The 21,233-nt window shown below is 35.4% G+C and overlaps 1 protein-coding gene across 4 annotated transcripts in view; it reads right to left on the bottom strand.

Annotated features, from left to right (window-relative positions):
• Positions 1-21,233, bottom strand: part of Sgcz (sarcoglycan zeta) — a 943,286-nt gene that overhangs the window by 353,204 nt on the left and 568,849 nt on the right. The gene's annotated exons all lie outside the window — the stretch shown is intronic.

Raw genomic sequence — 21,233 nt, forward strand, 5'->3', positions numbered from 1 at the left:
CTAAAATAAGCAAGGGAGTAGGAAGTCTTAATAATAGAGAAAATCTGGGAGGCTTCAACATTCTCTACTTTGAAGTTGTTTACATGGTGAAACTGGACAGGAGTTAAATAGGAGTGGAATTTTAGGTGACTGAGCTTTGTCTCTGACACAGTGTGAAGTCAGCATGTCTTGTACAAGTTGCTACAGAGCCAGTGGCACAGTTTGATTCTCATACAGGAGCTTACCATTTTGTTTCCATATTTACTCCCACCACTGTATGAATTATATCTTATTTTAATTGTCAATTAAGTGCCTCTAAACATTTGTTAATTTCAGGCTCTATAAATTGTTTTTATTTTTTTTCCTTTTTTGTTTTTGGTTTTTTGGTACCATGGATCAAACTCATAACTTCACACTTGCCAGGCAAGGGCTTACCCCACTGAGCTAAATGCCCAGGCATTAGCTTATAGAATATTAACCTAAACATATAAATGGATCTTCATGTAAAATATTTTTCTTCTTTAAAATTATTGAATCATTAGTAAACTGGATATTTAGGGCTGGAAAGCAGGATCTTTAAAATTACCCATCTTCAATATAAAACAAATCTTATAATCATGCTGGAAAGGAAAAATGAGGTATATTATACAATAATAATTGAGGTCATAGTTCAAATTCTGGTACTCTCATTTAGAAATTGTATACCTTCAGGTAAATAAACTTAATCTCTTAGAAGAGATAATTGTAACTTAACATTGTTGTTTTAGAAGAGATGAGATAACATGAATATTTATATTAGCTGTAGTAATGATTTATAATTGTCTTAATTATGTACTTACTTGATTTTATTTCTTCACTATTATGAAGAAATATTATCATTGTTGTTATCCACCAAATGAGAGATTATGCTAAACAGTGCTCAAAAAAAAGTATATGGTCCATCCATTTATGATAACACATAAATCTGAATATGTATGATATTATATGGATAAATATAAACAATGGAACTGAAGCTACAATTAAAATGAAAATCATAAATTATTGTCAGTGAAAATAAATCTATTAATATTGACTGTTTTTTACATTGATACACTTATACTAATAAGCATTTTATCAGACCATGTTTACTTAGACACAACCAAATGAAAACACACCAAGTGCTTCCCAAATATCAACAGTATGAGACTCAAGACAAATTTATCTTGTATCCCTGAAAATTTAGAAAGTAGATATGTATATCCAAAATACAGTGACAGGATAAACATACCCACGTGGTCAGATGTACTCTAGCAAAGACTCCACTGCTCTGCTGTTTTTATGTTTGGACAGCTTTCCATTTCTGGGGCTAAACACCTGACACCACAGTTTAAGGAGGAGAAGTTGTTTTAGCTCATAGTTTCAGAGGATCTAGTCCATGACTATTTGGTTTCAAATCAGAAACATCATCATGGAAAAGCATGATGCAGGAATATTGCTCACATCAGGATGGCAAAGGACCACAACAGAACAGTACCAGAGAGAAAAAAGTCATGGACCTTATATAATACACATTATCACTTCCATGACCCACTCAGGCACATCCAGAAGTATGTTATGCCAGTCCCCTACGTGGCTATCAACCAACGCAGTTAAGTAGAAAATTCACCTAAATGTCACACTATACTTCTCTAATGACAGTTCTACGTAATATATATAAATATAAAGTAATATACAAATATAAAGTAAAATATAAGTATAAAGTAATTTATTAAGTATAAAGTAATAAATTTATATAAATATGTAATATATAAGTATAAAGAAATAAACTTATATAAATATAATGTAATATATAAGTATAAAGTTACATATATATATATATATATATATATATATATATATATAGTGTTATGTTAGGCCTAAATAGTTATTTTTGGAACTGATTCATTAAATATTTTTACTGTAATTATTTTCCATAGAATACATCAGCATGACAGTTTCTTTATGTTAATTACTGCTCAATGAAAAATTCAAATGATACGGTTCTATTGTTTACAACCAAATCATTTATATCCTTAGTAATAGGATTTGCAAATGTAATTATTTATTCTCCATATAGCATGTGTAGTATATAAATAATCATAAGATTACAGGTTTTGAAAAGGATCATTGTAAATAGGATTGATTAAATAGTTACTTTACTGAAATGAGAACAGTAAAATACATGTCAGGTAACTCAGATAATTTTCTACAGTATTTCTATGAGAAAAATGATTGATTTTACATTGAATATAATATGAAGAATTGTCAACTAATAAAGTTAAAACTTTAATACAGAAAAAAATTAGTGATTAAATTTTCAAGACATTTTATACTTTTGAGTTTAATAAACTCTATGCAAAATATTAGTGTCATTTTGCAGTATATTCAATGAATTATTATGCAAAACTGCATCGTTTTCAATAAATTTGCAGATTTGGTTTTAAAGAGAACTCATAAATATAATTAACATAAAATAATTCAATGCATTTGCTACTTGATATGTTTCTGGTCCTGGGATTGAACTCATACCCTTTCTACCGGACCACATCTCCAGCCCCGCATATACACACATTTTTATTTTGAGAGAGGCTCTCAATACTTTTCTCATGCTAAATTCAAACTTGTGATTCTCCTGGTTCATCCTATCAGAATGCTTTCTTCCAACCAGGTACCACCACATCTTACAACAATTGCTATTTGGGATATAAAATACCTCAGATTATATGTTATGCATTTCATAGAAAATATATAAAATAAATGAATGTTAATTTCAGAGTCATCAATTTTTACATTTAAGTTAATAATCTATCAAAATATAAATTCTCTAATTATTAATATTCAACACCAAAACTATCTCTGTATAAAACACTATTTCAACTGATTTTCAGTGAATTTCACAGCTTATTCTTCAATGAATTTATTTTACCATAGCTTAATGTTTTTTTTTTTTGTTTTTTTTTTGTTTTTTTTTGTCTTTTTCCTTTTTATCGGTACCAGGGATCGAACTCACGACTGCCTGCTTGCAAGGCAGGTGCTTATGCCGCTGAGGTAAATCCTCAGCCCCAATGTTTTTTAATTTTATGGAAACGTAAAAATTTCATAACAAAATACTAGGACAGTAACAATAGTTAGTACATTGCACATTGTAATCTTTAAAGTAGTTGCTCATAATATAAGATATGGATATAAAAATTTCTCCAATTGATATTATCACAAATTTTTTAAATGAACCAAGAGACATTAGCAATATAACTGACTTTCATTTTTCCCTTTTTTCCTCCTATCCTTTTCCCTTCACTCATCCTAGTTCCTTTTTGCTTTAGAACAATTTCTTCCCATTTCATAATATCTATTGTATATTTTAGATCTTATTTACTATTTTATATTCTTACACCAAGGATGAAATATGATGTTTACACATATGAGTCTTATGTATTTCACTTATAAGTACAGTGGCAAGTTGCATCCATTTACCTGTGAAAGTGTCAAGTTTATCCTTCCTTGTTGCTGAGTAGTACTCCACTGTATAAGTGCAACTTTTATTAATTTGTTTTTTTAGTTGATAGGCACTTGGATTGTTTTCAAGATGTAGGTACTACAAATTATTGTTAAATTAATGAAACAATACTTTGAAGTGAAATAAAATGAAAGCACTTTCAAAAATATCAATAGAATTGTACAAAGTCAGTAGTTAGAGAAAATAAAATTTTGAAAATACAACAATAAATTGATTGCAACAATGTATATTTCCTATATCAGTTTGATTAACTTAGGGGAAAAATTTTACATTCAGTACACGGCCCAATTAAAACAAAACAAAACAAAAACAACTTGTCTCTACCTATCTGTTAGTTTGTTCATGTTCTGTTCTATACAAAAAAAAAAAAATGAAACAAATAAACTGAAATGCAACTCACTGGACACATCAGGCACAGAGTGTTCATAATATTTGTCATAAATACTGTGTTTCCTCCTCTTTCACAGATGCAGACTCTGGCTGATTAGTTCACATGTTTTATTTTAAAAAATTAAATCAGAACAAGAGTCAGTAGAAGACCTCATTTGCTGATGCCACTAATTATACATAGCATTTCACAATTTATACTCACCACATTCTTTGAAATAGAGAGAACACTTGCTTGATCATTTAATTTTCTAATAAAGTGAACAGAGTTTTCTTTTCTTGTTCATATATATGAAAGAAGACCTGTGAGCACATACAGTTTGTATCATATCAAAAGGGCATCAGAATTGTGCTGAAATTGTACTATTAGTCATTCTAGCAAATTATATATGTTCATTAAGAGTCATAAAGCATATAACTAATCAATAATTTGAAAGAATTATACTAGTTAGACAATAAACTGGCTCCTAAATAAGAGTGTCTATTGCTTTTGGTAGAAAATTGTTTCACTGGGTGGGGATTTAGCTCAGTGGCAAAAGTGCCTGCACAGCAAACGCGAGTTTGTGAGTTTGATCTGCAGTACAAAAAGAAGAGAAAGAATGGGAGGGAAAAGAAAGATTTTTTCATAGTAATTTTGTTTCGATCATATACCAGATACTTCTACTGTCAAATATTTACTAACACTATATATAGAATACACTATTTTAAACAAGCAAATAAAGAAATCAGCCATTTATATTCTACTGAGTTTCCAAGGAATACAAATGTTTGCACTGAATTAGTGTGAACAGTATTCATGATCCTTAAATGACTAATTATCTATAATATCATCAATACATGAAGGGAACTTTTATTCTTTTACTGTAGATGTGACCGAGCAAAATATTCTATATTGGATTTCTTCAAAAGTAAAGGGCAGAGCTTCCTTAAGTGCTAGAATTTGGTTTTGCTTCTTTTTACATTGATGAAATTTGTAAACCTCATTTTTCTCTTGTCCGCCTCCCATCTAGGTATTTCTTTCTTCAGGGTTTCTTAAAAAGCATTGGCCAAATGATTAAGGCATTATTCATGAAGGTGGGAAATTGACTTAGGAAATCTTGTAGACTCAGTGGTAAATGATTCCTAGAAAGGACATATACCTACAGTTTTATTGAAAAGACTATCAATATTTACATTTAGAAGTTAAGTCATCCCAGTAAAAGTGACTAATAGTGAACAATGTTAATCTTGCATTATGTTTTTTTAACATAAAACAATATGGATTTATTTTTGCATCATGGTAGGACACTCTTTCACTTGTTACTTGAAAGTTAACATTAGGAAAAACTAAATCTATAGTTACTCTTTTGTACCTGCTAGAAATGATTCATGGACACACACACACCCATCATCAGACACTAAACTTTTAGGACATTTATTTCCCATATATGACATAACATAGTTTTTGCAAATAACCTGTACATATCCTCCTATACTATAAATAATTTCTAGGTCACTATGTACTTAATATGTAAATGTTATGTAAATATTGTTATAATGTATTGTTTACAGAATAATAGCACCAAAATTGCTCCCTATATTTTCAGGACAAATGGACACTGTTTATTGATATTTCTGTTTGGTTTTGTTCAAAGCTTGGTGATGAAATCCATGGATAGAGAAGGTTGACTATATTTTTCTTTTTGTCAGTTGGGCCAGGAGGTGATCTTTCCATGTAAAATATCAATAGAATTCTAACAGTTTTGAATCAAAAAATACAAGAATTAAATGAAAGAACTAATCAAGGTAGTGGTTATAAAACAATTATATGAGCTATTGACTATTTTGGCTATATTGGCTATTTTGAGGTTTATAAGTTTATTTTATATTTAAGTGAAAGTAGCTCTTTTCATAAAAAATTATCAAGTTACATGAATGATGACACTGAGAAAGCAGTGCCCTCTCTTATATGATAGAGAGTGACAGACAGACAGACAGATAGAAAAATTGATGGAATGAGACATGAACAAAGTTAAGTTCATTCCTTCTTGCACTGCCAAATAAATAAATAAATAAATAAAATAACCAGGGCAGAAAAATCCAACAGAAAAATAGCTTAGCCTCTTTCAGGAATTAAATTCATTTCAATGCAAAACTCACTGATGAGAAGAAAAATTTAAATTTTTCTTGATCTAAAATCCATTGTCTTATGGCTATGGGTTAGGTTTCCATATGCTTATTCAGATCAGTAAAAATTTTTACCTACTTAATATTTTTAAAAGCTAACATCAGAAAAAATTTGTTTGCTCTTCCAGATGAAAAGTATTTTTATATTAACTGATCTCACCTTAGCAGATTTGGGTGTCTCATTCAATTTTAATTTTTTTTGTCAGCTTTGAAATAAATACTTATTTATAAATTTAAGTGAAACCAAGTAACAGCATAACTTAATTTTTCAATTGCCCCAGTGATCATTGTAAGTACTGTATCTGTTACTAACTTACACAATCTATAATATATTTAGTTTTTTTCTCAATAAGGCATTTTAATATATTAATTATCGAAGACAGTTAAAGTCATTTTGTATTGAACATAAGAAAAGTTAACACAGACTCTAAAGACAGTTTTGCGTTTTATTTTTTAAATATGTAACTGTGATATACGTATTCATTAAATAAAGATTACTCATAAGAGCACAAGAAGGATGTTAGAAATAAAAAATATTAGAACTACTAAGAGATTATTAATATTTAATATTTTACATTTTTATTTAATATATTTTTCTTTGTAATTTTTTAGAGACCAAAGTTAAATCCTAAAACACTTTATCAATATATTTTTATCATGTTATGTTATCAAAAACTTATCTGAACCATTTAAATCTTTATAACTTTTAATGATTAATATTATGAATACATTAATGTATATTTACCTATTCCATGTTTAGCTCTTTCAATTGCATATATAAACATGATATGTACTTCGTTGGACAAAAATATTTTCTCCAAGTTTCTGATTACTTCTTTAAGGTACATACCAGATGCTATAAAAAGTCCTTAATAAATTCTAGAAAATCTTAAAATTTCACTGATTTGAAATTGTACTATAAAACTACAGTGATTGTTGGGAGCCGCGGCCGAGCCCGGTCGCCTTACTTTGCGGATGTGAGGCCTGTAAGAAAGAGCAAAGCCTGAGCTAGATTACCCCTCCCATCGAGTGAGCCAAGTTGGCGCCTGCTTCCTGCCCCCTGATTGCCCTGACGACTTAAACAACCCGCTCTGTAAGATAGTCTGCCTAGCAACAACTGATGTTAGCCAATCAGCCCGCATCGCGCGCTTTGAACTGATTGGCCACTGTTACCCTATAAAAGTGAGTGCCTCTCCCGCCACGAGAGAGAAGCACAGAGAAGAGATAGAGGAAGTCCACCGGTGAGAAAGGGCTGGTGGCAGAGCAGAGGCCTCGCGCGGCCCACGCGGAGACAAATAAAGACAAGGTTGCACACCGTCAGAATTTGTCGTGCGTTCTTCCTGCTGGCCGGGAGCGACACCGACATCTGGTGGCCCGTACGGGGAACTGATCACTCCTCTCGGTGGTGTGCAATGCTCCAGCGTGGTGCTGCTGGACAGGTGAGTGGGGGATAAGCCTGGGCTCTGGGTGGCGCGCACCTACAGGGCTTTTAGACTCCCCTCAGGCTCACGCGTAGGTGACGGGTTCTCTAAGTCACACGCGGTGAGTAACAGCCCTCGGAGGTTGAAGATGGGTAATTTACCGAGCACAGAGGCATGGCCCTTGGTAAAGGCCCTTAAAAAGCTTTTAAAATCTAGAGACCTCAGGGTGGGTCAAAAAACACTGGAACTATTCATAGCGGAGGTAGATAGGGTGGCTCCCTGGTTTTTACCCACAGGGCATTTAAACCTGCCGTCATGGGAGAAGTTAGGCGGGGACCTCGCCTCAGGGGAATTGGGAGGCGATATTTCGCCGGCTATTTGCCCCCTGTGGGAAATGATACATGCGTGTCTTGAAGGGGAGGGGAAGGGGTTCCCATCGGCAGTTAGAGACGTGAAAATCATGGACGCACGCAATGCTTTTGAGCAGGCAAAATCGGAATGCTCTCGGGAGGGGTCTATCCAGGGGGAGAAGATCCAGGGAAAGATAGAGAACACCCAAGCTCTGGAGTCCTCCGACTCAGATAACGAGGAGGAACTAGAAGGTGGGGCAAGAAGCCGAGAGGCCCGAAACCCCTATGCCGAGTTGCGCCTCGAATTGTGTGCGTGCACCGCCCGAGAAAAGCAAAGAGAGGAGAAAGGACCCCCGAGCGCCCCCTGGCGGGGAGGAGATAGAGAGCCATCCACTCCACCCTGGAGTTCATTTCCAGAAGTGGTTCCCCACCGAGAGGCCGCTACAGGGGACCCCCCCTTTTCTCAGCCGGCACAGGAAGTGACGCCCCGTTCCACTCTGTCGCGACCGCCATCCTATGACGTCGCGCCACGGGGCGGACGGTATTTTCATGGGCGGCTATGGAGGGGTGAACGATGGTCCGGAGGGATCCACCGATGCAAGGAATAGATTACGGTCCTTATGGAGTATATCCTGTGCAAATGGCCCCAGGCCAAGGGCGCAATGTTTGGGAACCCTTTGAGATAAAGCAGATCAGAGAGCTTAAGAGTGCTGTCACTTCCTTCGGTCCTACTGCACCCTATACCATAGCTATGCTAAAAATCTTGTCTTCTGGGCCGCTCACCCCAGCGGACTGGACCCAGTTGGCAAAAGCATGTCTACCCTCAGACAGCTACTTAGACTGGCGAGCATGGTACGCAGAGTTCTCTGCCGAGCAGGCTGAGAGAAACGCCGGTCGAGGAAACAGGGGCTGGGGATTTAGCTCAGCGGCATAAGCGCCTGCCTTGTAAGCAGGCAATCGCGAGTTCGATCCCTGGTACCAATAAAAAAAAAAATAAATAAATAAATAAAATAAAAAAAAACGAAAAAGACCAAAAAAAAAAAAAAAAAAAAAAAAAAACAAAAAGGGGGAGTAAGCCAAGGCCTGCCTCCAAAGGCGCGGTTATCTATGGCATTATTCACATACAATTTTTTAAACTTAAACAGTAAAAATTGCTCCCCAGCTATGGCACATTGTACCCCATCCCCAAAAATAAAGGATGGGTTAGATGGAAAGATGTCCTGACAGGACAATGGATGGGCCCGGATCCGGTGGTTAGCTGGAACCGAGGCGCGGTTTGTGTCTTTCCGCAGGGACCGGGACGAGAACCACTGTGGGTCCCAGAGAGGTTGACGCGTGCGACAAGTCCCTCGACTGAAGATCAGGCCTGTTCCACCAGAGGCCAACCGCAGACCCAACAACAAGATGAGCCCTAAAAAAACTGCAGGACAACCCCTTTTTGGGGGCCTGGAACGGCTTGCTCCCCTATGTGCTACCCTTGTTAGGCCCTCTATGCTCCTTGTTCTTGCTCCTGCTTATAGGACCATGCTTGCTCCGATGGGTCACATCATTTATTAATGGGCGCCTTGCGGCGGCCTGGCGTCAAGTACGCCTGGTTGCCCATGCGGCCCTGGCAGCAGCCCGTGATGGGCACAATGACCCCCAGGCTTACGCATGGCTCGCTTGACTGGCCTACGACCGGGTCTAGATGTGGCGGGTCTTCCGCACTCCTTCCCTATTGACACCACACAGCAGGGTAGGTGAGTCAATGACGGGTAAGAGCATGCCTCCCCAGCACGACTCGACCTAAACCAGGCCCTACCCCATACTGCATGAAAGCCGCTGGATTACTAGAATCTGCCCAGATCTAGATGTCTCTCCGAGGGGATCGCACGGAGGGGCATGAGTGCATGCCTATGTGCATCCAGGTTCCGTCCAGTTCACTCCTGGCCCTGGAAAAAGGACGAGGGTCTCAAGGCCTTGGCGGACCCAGGGACGGCCGACCAGGGTCCAAGCCAAGGGCCTACGGTGGGCCTCAACACAGGGCATAAGCCTCTCCACTCGATCCAGGGCGGGCTGCGATGCGTACATTCATTCAAAATAAATAAAATAGGGGGAGATGTTGGGAGCCGCGGCCGAGCCCGGTCGCCTTACTTGGCGGACGTGAGGCCTGTAAGAAAGAGCAAAGCCTGAGCTAGATTACCCCTCCCATCGAGTGAGCCAAGTTGGCGCCTGCTTCCTGCCCCCTGATCGCGCTGGCGACTTAAACAACCCGCTCTGTAAGATAGTCTGCCTAGCAACAACTGATGTTAGCCAATCAGCCCGCATCGCACGCTTTGAACTGATTGGCCACTGTTACCCTATAAAAGTGAGTGCCTCTCCCGCCACGAGAGAGAAGCACAGAGGGAGATAGAGGAAGTCCACCGGTGAGAAAGGACTGGTGGCAGAGCAGAGGCCTCGCGCGGCCCACGCGGAGACAAATAAAGACAAGGTTGCACACCGTCAGAATTTGTCGTGTGTTCTTCCTGCCGGCCGGGAGCGACACCGACAAGTGATAAAATCAGAATGTTAGTAGCAACAAAATAAACCTGAGGATCAGTGGAACAGATTAAAAGATGCAGACACAACTACAAAGACATTCAGCCACTTTATATTTGACAAAGAGGCCAAACATGTTCACTGGAAGAAAGATAACCTCTTTAATAAACGGTTCTGGAAAACTTGGCTTTCCACGAGCCGAAGACTGAAACTAGGCCCATGTCTATCACTATACACTAAGCTAAAGTCAAAATGTATTGAAGATCTAAATATTAAAATATAAACACTATATCTACTGGAAGACAAGGTATGTAGAAATTTTGAATACACAGGGGTAGGCAAAGAGTTCATAACAAAAACTCTAATCACATGGGAAGTACTTCAAAGAATCAACAACTGGGGTCTCATTTTAATAAAAAGTTTTTGCACTTCCAAAACAATCACCAAAAGAATGAAAAGAAAATCCACACAATGGGAAGAAATTTTAGTTAGCTGCTCCCCCCCAGACAAAGGACTTGATCTAGAACATATAAAGAATTAAAAAACATCGGGACCCCTAAATTCAAAGATCCATTTCAAAAATGGGCATCTGAGATGAATACGAACTTCTCAGATGAAGAAATACAAATGGCAAATAAATACATGAAGAAAGGTTTACCATCACTGGTCATTCGAGAAATGTAAATTAAAACAACACTGAGATTTCATCTCACTGCAGAAAGAATGGCTGCCATCAAGCAATCACCTGATAACAAATGTTGGTAAAGCTGTGGGGAAAAAGGAACTCTTCTCCAATGTTGGTAGAAGTTAGACTGATGCTGCCACTGAGGAAATCTATATGGAGATTAAAAAAAAAAAAAAAAAAAACTAGGATTGGAAGTCCTATTCAATCCAGCTATTTCCCTCCTGGGGATTTTCCCAGAAAAAACTGAAATATTCTGATAAAATTAATAAGCATATGAAAATAATAGTGTAGTTGAGAAATAAAATGTCACCCATGAATTACAATTTTTATGAATTTGATTAAAATACATATTACAATAGAGAAAAATCCTTTTAGAAGTATTTGAGGAAGCTGGTGCACATTTAAAATAAGTATCTTCACAGGAATATGTACATTCATGATGACTATGTAGGTAACACATATATAGAGATTTTTGCATTTTGCTGAATAAAACTAATAAGATACTTCTTTCAGCTTATGTGGAGGAGTTTAGCAAATATTCAGTGATTTTTTGTTTAAGTCAAGAAAGAATAAAGGAAATATTAGTACTAACAGAAGCTTATTGCACTTCAAAATTTCCTAAACCCAGAAAAATACAAAATTTTGAATGGCAAAATTTATGAATTGAAAGACAACAAGTATATATTCCTTAATTGACATTGCTTATTGACAAAATTATAGAAACAAGTCAAGTTCCAGTCACACAATCTTGGACATATGCATGGTGTCTCTTTCATGCTCACTGTACAGTGCAATCACTTGCCAGGAGATTTCAATGCTGATTTCCTATGATTACTAAGCAAAAATTCTAGCTCTGTTTATAATTAATAATACTGATTTTGATGGAGTTTGTTTGCAAAATGTCATTAAAAAGATATGATGCCGTTATTTACATTAAAAAAATCATGGAAACTGATTCAATACAAACCCTTTTTATTTCAATGATCTCATAACTGGAAAAAACAAATGTAATAACATTGCCATTATGCTTTTGAAAAATGATTGCTTACTTTTTTTTTTACAAAACAACAAAATTCTTGATCCTTAAAACAATTATTCATTTTATATTAAAATTTAAAACCCTTCTCAAAATCCTACTTAGAAGTTAAATATTTTGTCTATCAAGGTGTTTAAGATATACTATGTATCATTATTTGTGTAATGCATAACTGAACACGCAGGTGCTTAATTAAATCCTGTGAGGTACCCTATTGTCTGACTTAGCTGTGAGTCATCCACATTGGCCAAGGATTTTAATGTTCTGAATTCTTGTCTCCTTTTATGTAAAGAGAGTTTACTGAACAAGACTTTGTTACTCAAATATATTGTACAATATATTCAACATAAGAATTAAAAAATTTGTAATATCTAAAGTTTTTACTCAGCGACTAATTTCTTAATCCTTAGTATTCTCTTGCTGTGTTATCTGATATTCTAAGGAACATTATTTTGACCAGGATATGTATACTCTGTGATTTATGTTATGCTTCAATTTTTATAGATAATTTCAGCAAAGAGAACTGTGACTCAGTCGTCCTTTGAACTTGGATAAAAATGACTAAATTTTTCTTAATAAAGTTAAGGGAAAAAATGTACTGCTGGGCTAAAACTAATCATGAATGATTTCAATGGAGAGGGGCAATTTGTCCCAAAATTATGAGGAGATGCAAACCGAGCGTTATAATGGAAGCAGCCGTGCAAATTAACTGTCTCATTCACTCTCACAAGCTCCTTAATAAATCCACACACATCACACGGAGGGACGGTGTGTTTGCCTGCTGCTGGAACCCACCTGCTTCCTCAGCTCCAGGGTCCCACCTGGTGGGGCGTGTACCGAGGAGAGAATTGGAAACGTGGAAATGACAGCTCTGAAGGTGGACTATCTATGAACTAGATTGCCTAAAGAGTGGCCTCTTTAAATGGCCAGTTGGTTACTTCTCAGCAAAATATAGTTTGAACTGAAAAATGGACTGAAATCACAGGAATGAAATAAACTGCCGAAAATCATTGTTTTATAATCGCATGATTAATAAGTACCATTACCATAACCAGAAAAGAAGCCTAATGTTCATGATTTAAACTCAGAAGTGCAGTCAGCTTGGAACTTAAAGAGCAGTTTTCACCATATTAATGTCTCATTAACTATGCGTTTTTAACAGTGAATCGAATCTTTTAAAAATGAGAAAGAGTAAAGGATGGAGAGGACAGGGGAGGGAGGAGATAAAAAAATTAAGATGTGTTTTACACATTTACCATATCTTACAATTAATATAATCATTATGTACTGCAAACAAATGCTATTGAAATTAAGATTTTAAAAAAATTGTTGAAAGTATAGTGGTACGTTTCGCCAAAGGCCACAAATAAAAAGCAATGGTGTTTTATTTACATATTTAATTGCACTATATGAATGTGTTAAGATATTCACAAAGTATACTAATGAAGACTACTGAAAAGATAGATTTTAATATAAATGATACTAATACAATGGAATGAGATAGAGCCTAAACTCTGAAACTGCCACCCATGCTTCCAGTCATAATTACCAGCATGACCTTGGGAAACTCAATTTCCCTAAGTTTGTGTTTTACAATCTGCCAAGGGGGATACAATATTTACTTCCCATGTTGTGAAATTTAGTCAGATCTGTTCTATGAAACAGAATCCTCAAACAAGCTACATGCTAATGGCTGCTAACTAAGGATCTCCCACAATTAAAGCATTATAGCCTAAGGGTTGTTATTCAAGATGTTATAAAATAATTCATAATATAATAGCTCAATCACATAACTAATGCTCTGATTACTAAAGAAATTCAGAACACTTAAGACCAAGAACAGAAAGAAAGCTCACTCTATTATACAGACAACTTTAAGTATTAGAGTTCTCAAGAGGATTCAAAACAAAGTTAGATCTCCAATTCAGACAGGCCAGGAAGGTTGCTGGCTGATAATGCTGGTTTTCAGAATAAACATTTAGTGTCACCAAAATATTAATAGTATTTGACAGCGTGGACTGCTCCTCTTAGATATTTTACATCTGATGTTTTATATCTGAGCACTGTATTAGAAATTCCTAAAGAATTTTTATTATTCCTCAACATCTTGAGAAAATATATTTTCTTTCACAAAATGTATCATAAAAAATAATGTCAATCAGTGACAAGTAACACACACATAATAATTGTCATTATCTTAGCAACAACTGAATTTTAATATTTGAATCCACTTTAAAAGTATGTGTTAGTATGTTCGTTTTTTGTCTTCTGGAGACAGAGTCTCACTATGAGTTCAGGCTGGCCTTGGGCTCACTTTGTAGCCCAGGCTGGTCTGGAACTCACAACGATCCTCCTGCCTCAGCCTCCAAAGTTCTGGGATTACAGTCATGCACCACCACACTCAGCTACTTTAAAACTTTTTAGTAGAGTTCACTTATTTAATATTTCTGAGATACACAAGAGGTCAAAATTCCAATTGGCACTTTCTAGATGGAGGAACCGGAGCTGCAGAGGTGAGGGACCCAGCACCTGACCCTTGCTCAGCGGCCACTCTGGAGCCAGACTGTGCATCGGGCGATCTGGCTCCAAAATGCAGGAGCTTACATTTTAAGCAGATAATCAATATTAACAAGATAAATTATTTTATTTATTTGCTTAGTTATTAATATATACCTGTCAAGAATATTTAATGTGTTCGAGATTGTTTTATTATCAATCTCAATATAAAAAAACAAGTTACATGGTTGATGGAGTCTCAGTGAAGCTGGAAAAGCAGACAGCAAGGAAAGGTAATAACAGCAGACTCTCGTGAAGCTGTTAGTATGTGTCTGGCACAAATATGATACTATTACATCTATTCCAGAAAGCCACAATTTAAATATATTACAATAGGTAACACAGATAATAAATTTAATAGAAAAGATAGGGACATAGAGCTCCCCAGTTTAACAATTGACTATTACATAGAAGTGTTTTTAACAATACCAAAAATTTAAGGAAAATCTTCAGGCTGACACTAACTTTATAGAATAAAGGTTTCTACTGCTGGTTAGTGGAGAATCTGGTTTTGTTCCCTATTTGTATAACATTAAGGAATAGGAAAATGAATTATTTTTATGTTCTTAAATTTTTGCATATGCATCATAGACCCTGGTATAGTTGTGCAGTTTTCAGAAAAACGGTGCTTACTAGAAAAAGCACAGGGTTTTCAATCATTTCAAAGTTTTATGTGGAGTTCATATTCTAGAATATTTCTGTATAAAATATAAATAACAAAACTTATACTTTGCTTATACTCTCATGGACTACTTGGCTAAATTCTTCCTTTTTTATACTGCTTACTGTTGCTGGCCCTTTTCACCTTGGTAACTGCATATTAAATTATAACTAGTGGTGTTTATTTTGTTTAGAATTTGTATATGTGCATAATTTTATCTTTTAATCAATGTAAATTTAAGAAATTACAAATATCCTACCCACGAAGCCAAACTGGATCAACGGAGTTTTCTAGAAAATCCTAGTACCGCACTCCACTGGTTTCAATGGTTTAATGAAGAGGTATCGGAGATGATTTTTCCTATGAGGATACACATTTTCCATTATAATGTTATAAGCTACAAGTCTAGAAATACATAACAAAAATTTAATGCCTAAGATAACACAATAAGTCCTATAAATATAGGATAAAGCATACCAGAAACAGTGAATTAGTAGAATCCTCATGAGAATGGTGTCAGATCTGTGGTTTACAAGGTAGGAAGGTAGCAATTGCTGATGGTTAAATTGGCAAAGCCAACCAAAGAAACCCTTACACGTTATTAGGAAGGTAAACTGATTTAATTACTTCACTAAAGTAGATGACATTAAATGTCAAGATTTCTACACTTATATGCTAAATCCCAGAACCTGGAAAAGTTTGCATTTTTGTAGCCATCAGTACCAGTGCTGATATCTAAGTGTGTTCACAGGTTCTTGTGCCAGACAATTAATAAAAATGATGAAAAGAAAATCACCAAAAATAAAAATAATGATGGATTAAGGATATGCTTATTCCATGAATTTGACAACAGTAAATAAATTGTAGCAAGATATGAGATAATATTCACAAAAGTATTGCTGAACGAAAAGCAATACAATGTTTGAAGTATATGCACATACATGAAATTGTATAAAATCAGGGAAATACTGAGAATTTAGTTATTGTTATACAGTTAGGATATACTGATAAACTTTATGTTTCAATCTAAAAAATAGTGGCACAAGTGTCCATTTTATTATTTATGCCTTAATCATATTACATAATCTTTTATAGTATGAAATATTACATAATAAATTATTTATGGTGTGGATAATGCCTATTTTTTCTGTATGAAGAATTAGGGTTTTCTTGTCTTCTGCATTTGTATGACATCTTAGCTAAGGAGGCTCCTGAGGGTTATTCTATTTGATATTATAAGTACAAAGCTGATTTTTCAATAGAGAAGACAATAAATGCCACTATGTACAACAAGGATGTTCCTCTGTGTTATGAGGCTTAAATAGCAGCAAAGGAAGTTCACTGGTTCTTATCTCAGCCCACCCAGATAAAGGTGGCTTTGGAAGGACATAAATCACAATGTATATAGATGCCAGTGCAAGTCAAGGATTGATATTTATTCCACAAATACTTATGAAGAGCCTAAAATTGGAAAACATGACCTTCTAATGTAGGAAGCCAGTATCGAGAAAAAAAAAAAAAAAAAAAAAGGAAGAAGAATTCTGTATTCCATCTGGGAAAAGAGAAATAGATGATGACGGAGGTCACATAAATATAAAATTTGCTGAAGACTCTATGGAGCAAATTATAAATTTAAAAAATGAAACGTGGTTTTTAAAGTTCAATCTCAATATATGTTTATCTATAATTAGGAATTTTATGTAAGAAATAAAATGCCTTTGGAATGAGAATATAATTTTGCTAATAAGAAATGGATGCATGCATAAAGACAGAAATGTTCATTCGAAGTAATGGCTCAAGATCGAGACTTTAATGAAGAAAACTGAAGACATATTAACTAATAACAACTCATTGCAAACGTGTTTTAGCCAGGTAGGTAGACTGACAATGCCCATTAATTATATCATTGCGTTAATGATGTTGATAAAAACGTGGTCTTGAGAATGACCTGAGCATATGAGATACTTCATTTAATAGTGATTAGAAATAACACTGAATTTAGGACTTAAAAAGTGTATATAATTTCACATTTTTAAAAAATAACATTAACTGTAAAACTCTCTAGCTTTTCGGTACATAGGCAAACAGGTGAGTATGGTAATATGTGTACTCCAAATTTTAGAATCTTATACCAAGAAAAGAACTATAGAAATGACTCCATAGACTGTAACTATAAAAAAGCAATATATAGAAAGAAACAATACGTATCCTGTAAGCATGTATAATAGAGATAATATTTATCATGAAGAAAAGCATTTGAAACTGAAGAAATCAAGGTGATTTCTATATAGATCTTCTATATTTTGGCATTTTACACATTAAAAAGAAAAGAAAAGGTAGTCAATAATTCACGTACGCAGCATTTGTATGTGTGTGTGTGTGTGTGTGTGTGTGTGTGTGTGAGAATACACAGTAATTTCGATGAATCATTTAATAAATTCATGTCATATTACTCTAAGGAAAGTAAAATCTCATATTTAAAGTTATATACAAGATGAACACAAGAAAATATTTAATAAGGTATTTAATAATAAAGATACTATATAGTGATTTATTGGAACAAGTTTTTGCATTGAGGAGAGTTTCAGTACAAGCTGAGTGAATAAATGTAGGGACTATTAAAAAACAACTTATACTACGTAGAGTGTTGGAAAAAAAGACCCTCAGTCCCTCTCCTACCTAAATTATTTTGATACCCAATACTTCCTGGAAAATTCCTTTCAGTCCTACATTACCTAACTACTCATGTTAGCTGCTAAGAATATCCCCTACAATGTTCCCACTTAATTAAAATGCTTCAATAATTATATACATCTGGGTAATTATTGAATTCTAAGGTGCAACTTCCATAATTTCACTTATGTTCACTTTCTTTGTCTAGCTAGTGAAAATATCTAATAGCATTTTGACATAGATGGATGTCAGCAATTTTGGCTTAGCCACCTAGGATTCAAATAAAAACTTCATGGCTGTGTCAATTTGCAATTTTCAAATATAGAGGTAATGTACTTTGTATGAGAATTGAACCCAGGAATGAATTCTGCCTCAATACAAAGCCTGATAAAAAGACTAGTCCATTTATATTGAACCATACAGACATTGTACCATATCAACAAAATAGCAGCAGCAACAAATATTAAATAATTGGGTTATACCAATCATGGCAAAATGAAATTCCAAAATCTCCCTCTTCAACTCATGCCTACATTTATCGAATAGCATAGTCAGGAAATTATTGTTTATATCTGTATCTGTCTATCACCCTGTAGTATGAACTCATTTCCTTTTTCATGGTATTCTGAGATAGGTATCTCAATAAGCAGGATGATTTTATTTTGCACAAAATGAGAAACAGGAGTTAATAAGGTCATATCAGCCATACAGATCATGTACAATCATACTCATAATGAAGGATTCCAGGCAGTATCAGAAAATAGGTTGGCAGCTATCCTTGCTGTGCTGAAAACACAATATTTTGATAACAATAACATGCCCAATTTGCTCAAATAAAAGATGTTAATAGCCACATATTCGCAAGTATGGAAGGCAACAGTTATAATAAAAGTGCGATATATTTTGTGTAGATCAATAACACTCCTCAAACAATTTGCACATTATTGCTGCTTCTTGCTTTAAAAAAAAAGTATGGTAACTAGTCTTTGGTATTCACTGTGGAGACAGATACAAATATAATGTGCTAGTAAAACCATAAAATTGATTTTTTTACTGCTCCAAGGTAGGAGGAATACAAATTATTTCATATATTTCAAGTATACACAACTTAATTTGCAATGTTCAGCACTGCAATAATCTGCATCTATTTAAATAATTCTGGATTTCTCTGAACAATTCTGAATAAATTCATTGGGATAGAATGTTACTTTACAACCACTATATTGATACAACCATTAGAGTTTCATCTGTCCATTAACAGCAGCTATGTACAAACGGCTTACATAGCTGGAGGAAGGACAATTTTCTTTTTTATTATAAAAAAAAAAGAAAAGCAAACTCTGATGACTTTTTTGAAACACAGGCTCAATGCATAGCTCAGGATGCCTTTAAATTCACAGCCAGCCTCTGCCTTCGCTTCTCTAGGGTTGGGGTTATACATGTGTGCTACCATACCTGGCCTCAAAATTGTGATTTTTTTAAAGGAGGGAGAGAGAGAGAGAGAGAGAGAGAGAGAGAGAGAGAGAGAGAGAGAGAGAGAGAGAGAGAGAGAGAGACAGAGACAGAGACAGGCAGAGGCAGAGGCAGAGGCAGAGAGAGACAGAAAGAGAAGAAACAGAATCAGAGAAGTGCTACAATCTTTTACCAAGGTTCTTATGGAACAACCCCTTTTTATTATCATCAAGGCTATGCTTCCATTTGCATTTTGCCAGATGAAGTTAAATTTAGAGGTCCATGTGTGCCAGGCACATAGAGGTCTCTGGGAATCTGGAAGACATAGGTGGGTTTCAATTACTTTCCATGAGTCATTTAGTTGGTCCTCACATCAGCGTGAGTCAAGATGTTGGGAATGTGATGAATGAAGGAATAATATGTGGTTAGTATATCCTTCTGATTAATTTAAATATACTCCGTAAACTCATGTGGAGTGAATCTGAAAATTTCTGGTTTGTGGTCCCTCTATAGAACTAAACCTTTCTGGGTTGAGAAAGGTTTTATATTTTTAAAGCTTTCGTCATATGTCTTTGAATAGAAGAAATACACTTGATGAAAATTTAAGATCCAGGGAAGTCTATTTCTTTTAAAATGTTATTTTCTAGTGAAGCAAAATGAGATTGAAAAATTTATGCTCAGCATCCAAGAGTTTTAGTGAAGTGAATTACTAGTGCAGTTAGTCGCTGAGCTTGGATTAACAGGCTCACCAGAGGGAAAGTTAGTGATATTTGCGTCAAATATTCCCAAATCAGAGGAAAACCTGAGCCAAAGCAGTGGTCCACAAATTTTATCAGAACATTTCACCAGAAGTGATTCATTTCCCAGCCCTGCCCTGTGTCTCACAGGCTCAGCTGCCAGGGTCCATGGCTCTAAACATGTATCCATCTGTAGAACACAATTATTATTTTTTTCCTAATTTGGAGGACATATTGGCTCCTATCCATCTTTTCTTTGTATTTTGTAAGATTACCCTCAAAATTTGCACTTTAGTAGTAAAAAAATAATCAGTCCTCAGTTTATTTATTTATTTTTTTTTCATGAGCATGTGCTATTCAACATGGTCTCCACGGCTACAGGATTTGTCTGGAAGGGCAGGCCCTCTGCCTTCCAAAACTCTTTATGAAGGAAATATATGTGTTCACCTTCACTATGGTAAGATGCTGGGCTCATTTTCTCTTTTTCAGTTATGTTTCAAGTTAGAATTCGGTATTGGCAAAATCAGAAAGTTCATACTCAATCAATACTTAGAAAAGGTGTAAAAACTAGCCCACTATAGGAATCCCAATGAGGCTAAACAATCTGCTTTAGTCTCATGCTTGAGGCTGCAGAGAGTAACACAGAAGACTCACAGTGTTCTCAGAAAGCATGAGATACCTGCTGACCTGTGACCCTACCAGAGCTCTCTAGGTAAGTACTGAGCCAGAAAATGCAAAGGAGCTAAAGCAGAATTTGCTAAAGCAAAGAATTTTTCCAGCTAAGCCAGCCTCATAGATTCATCATAAACATTCAAAACACTGAAGTCAAATTCATCACTGAATTAGAAAATCATTGATTTCATATGTGGTTTACTTTTTGTTTACCAAGTATATGTTCTGAAAGAAGGTGGTCACCATTGGGTGGCATTATAAATAAGGTCTAAAATGCCCAGGATGAAATTGCAGAATTTAGATTCCATCACATAGCATGTTACTAGAAAGCAAAACTAGAGAACTATAGAAGTATGTTCTCCACATGGAACAATTTAATAGCGGCTATGTTTCATAACATCATGGT

This window comes from Cavia porcellus, unplaced genomic scaffold (assembly GCF_034190915.1).
Source record: "Cavia porcellus strain 051 isolate PalLab524CR breed Dunkin Hartley unplaced genomic scaffold, mCavPor4.1 scaffold_24, whole genome shotgun sequence".
Taxonomy (NCBI): Eukaryota; Metazoa; Chordata; class Mammalia; order Rodentia; family Caviidae; genus Cavia; species Cavia porcellus.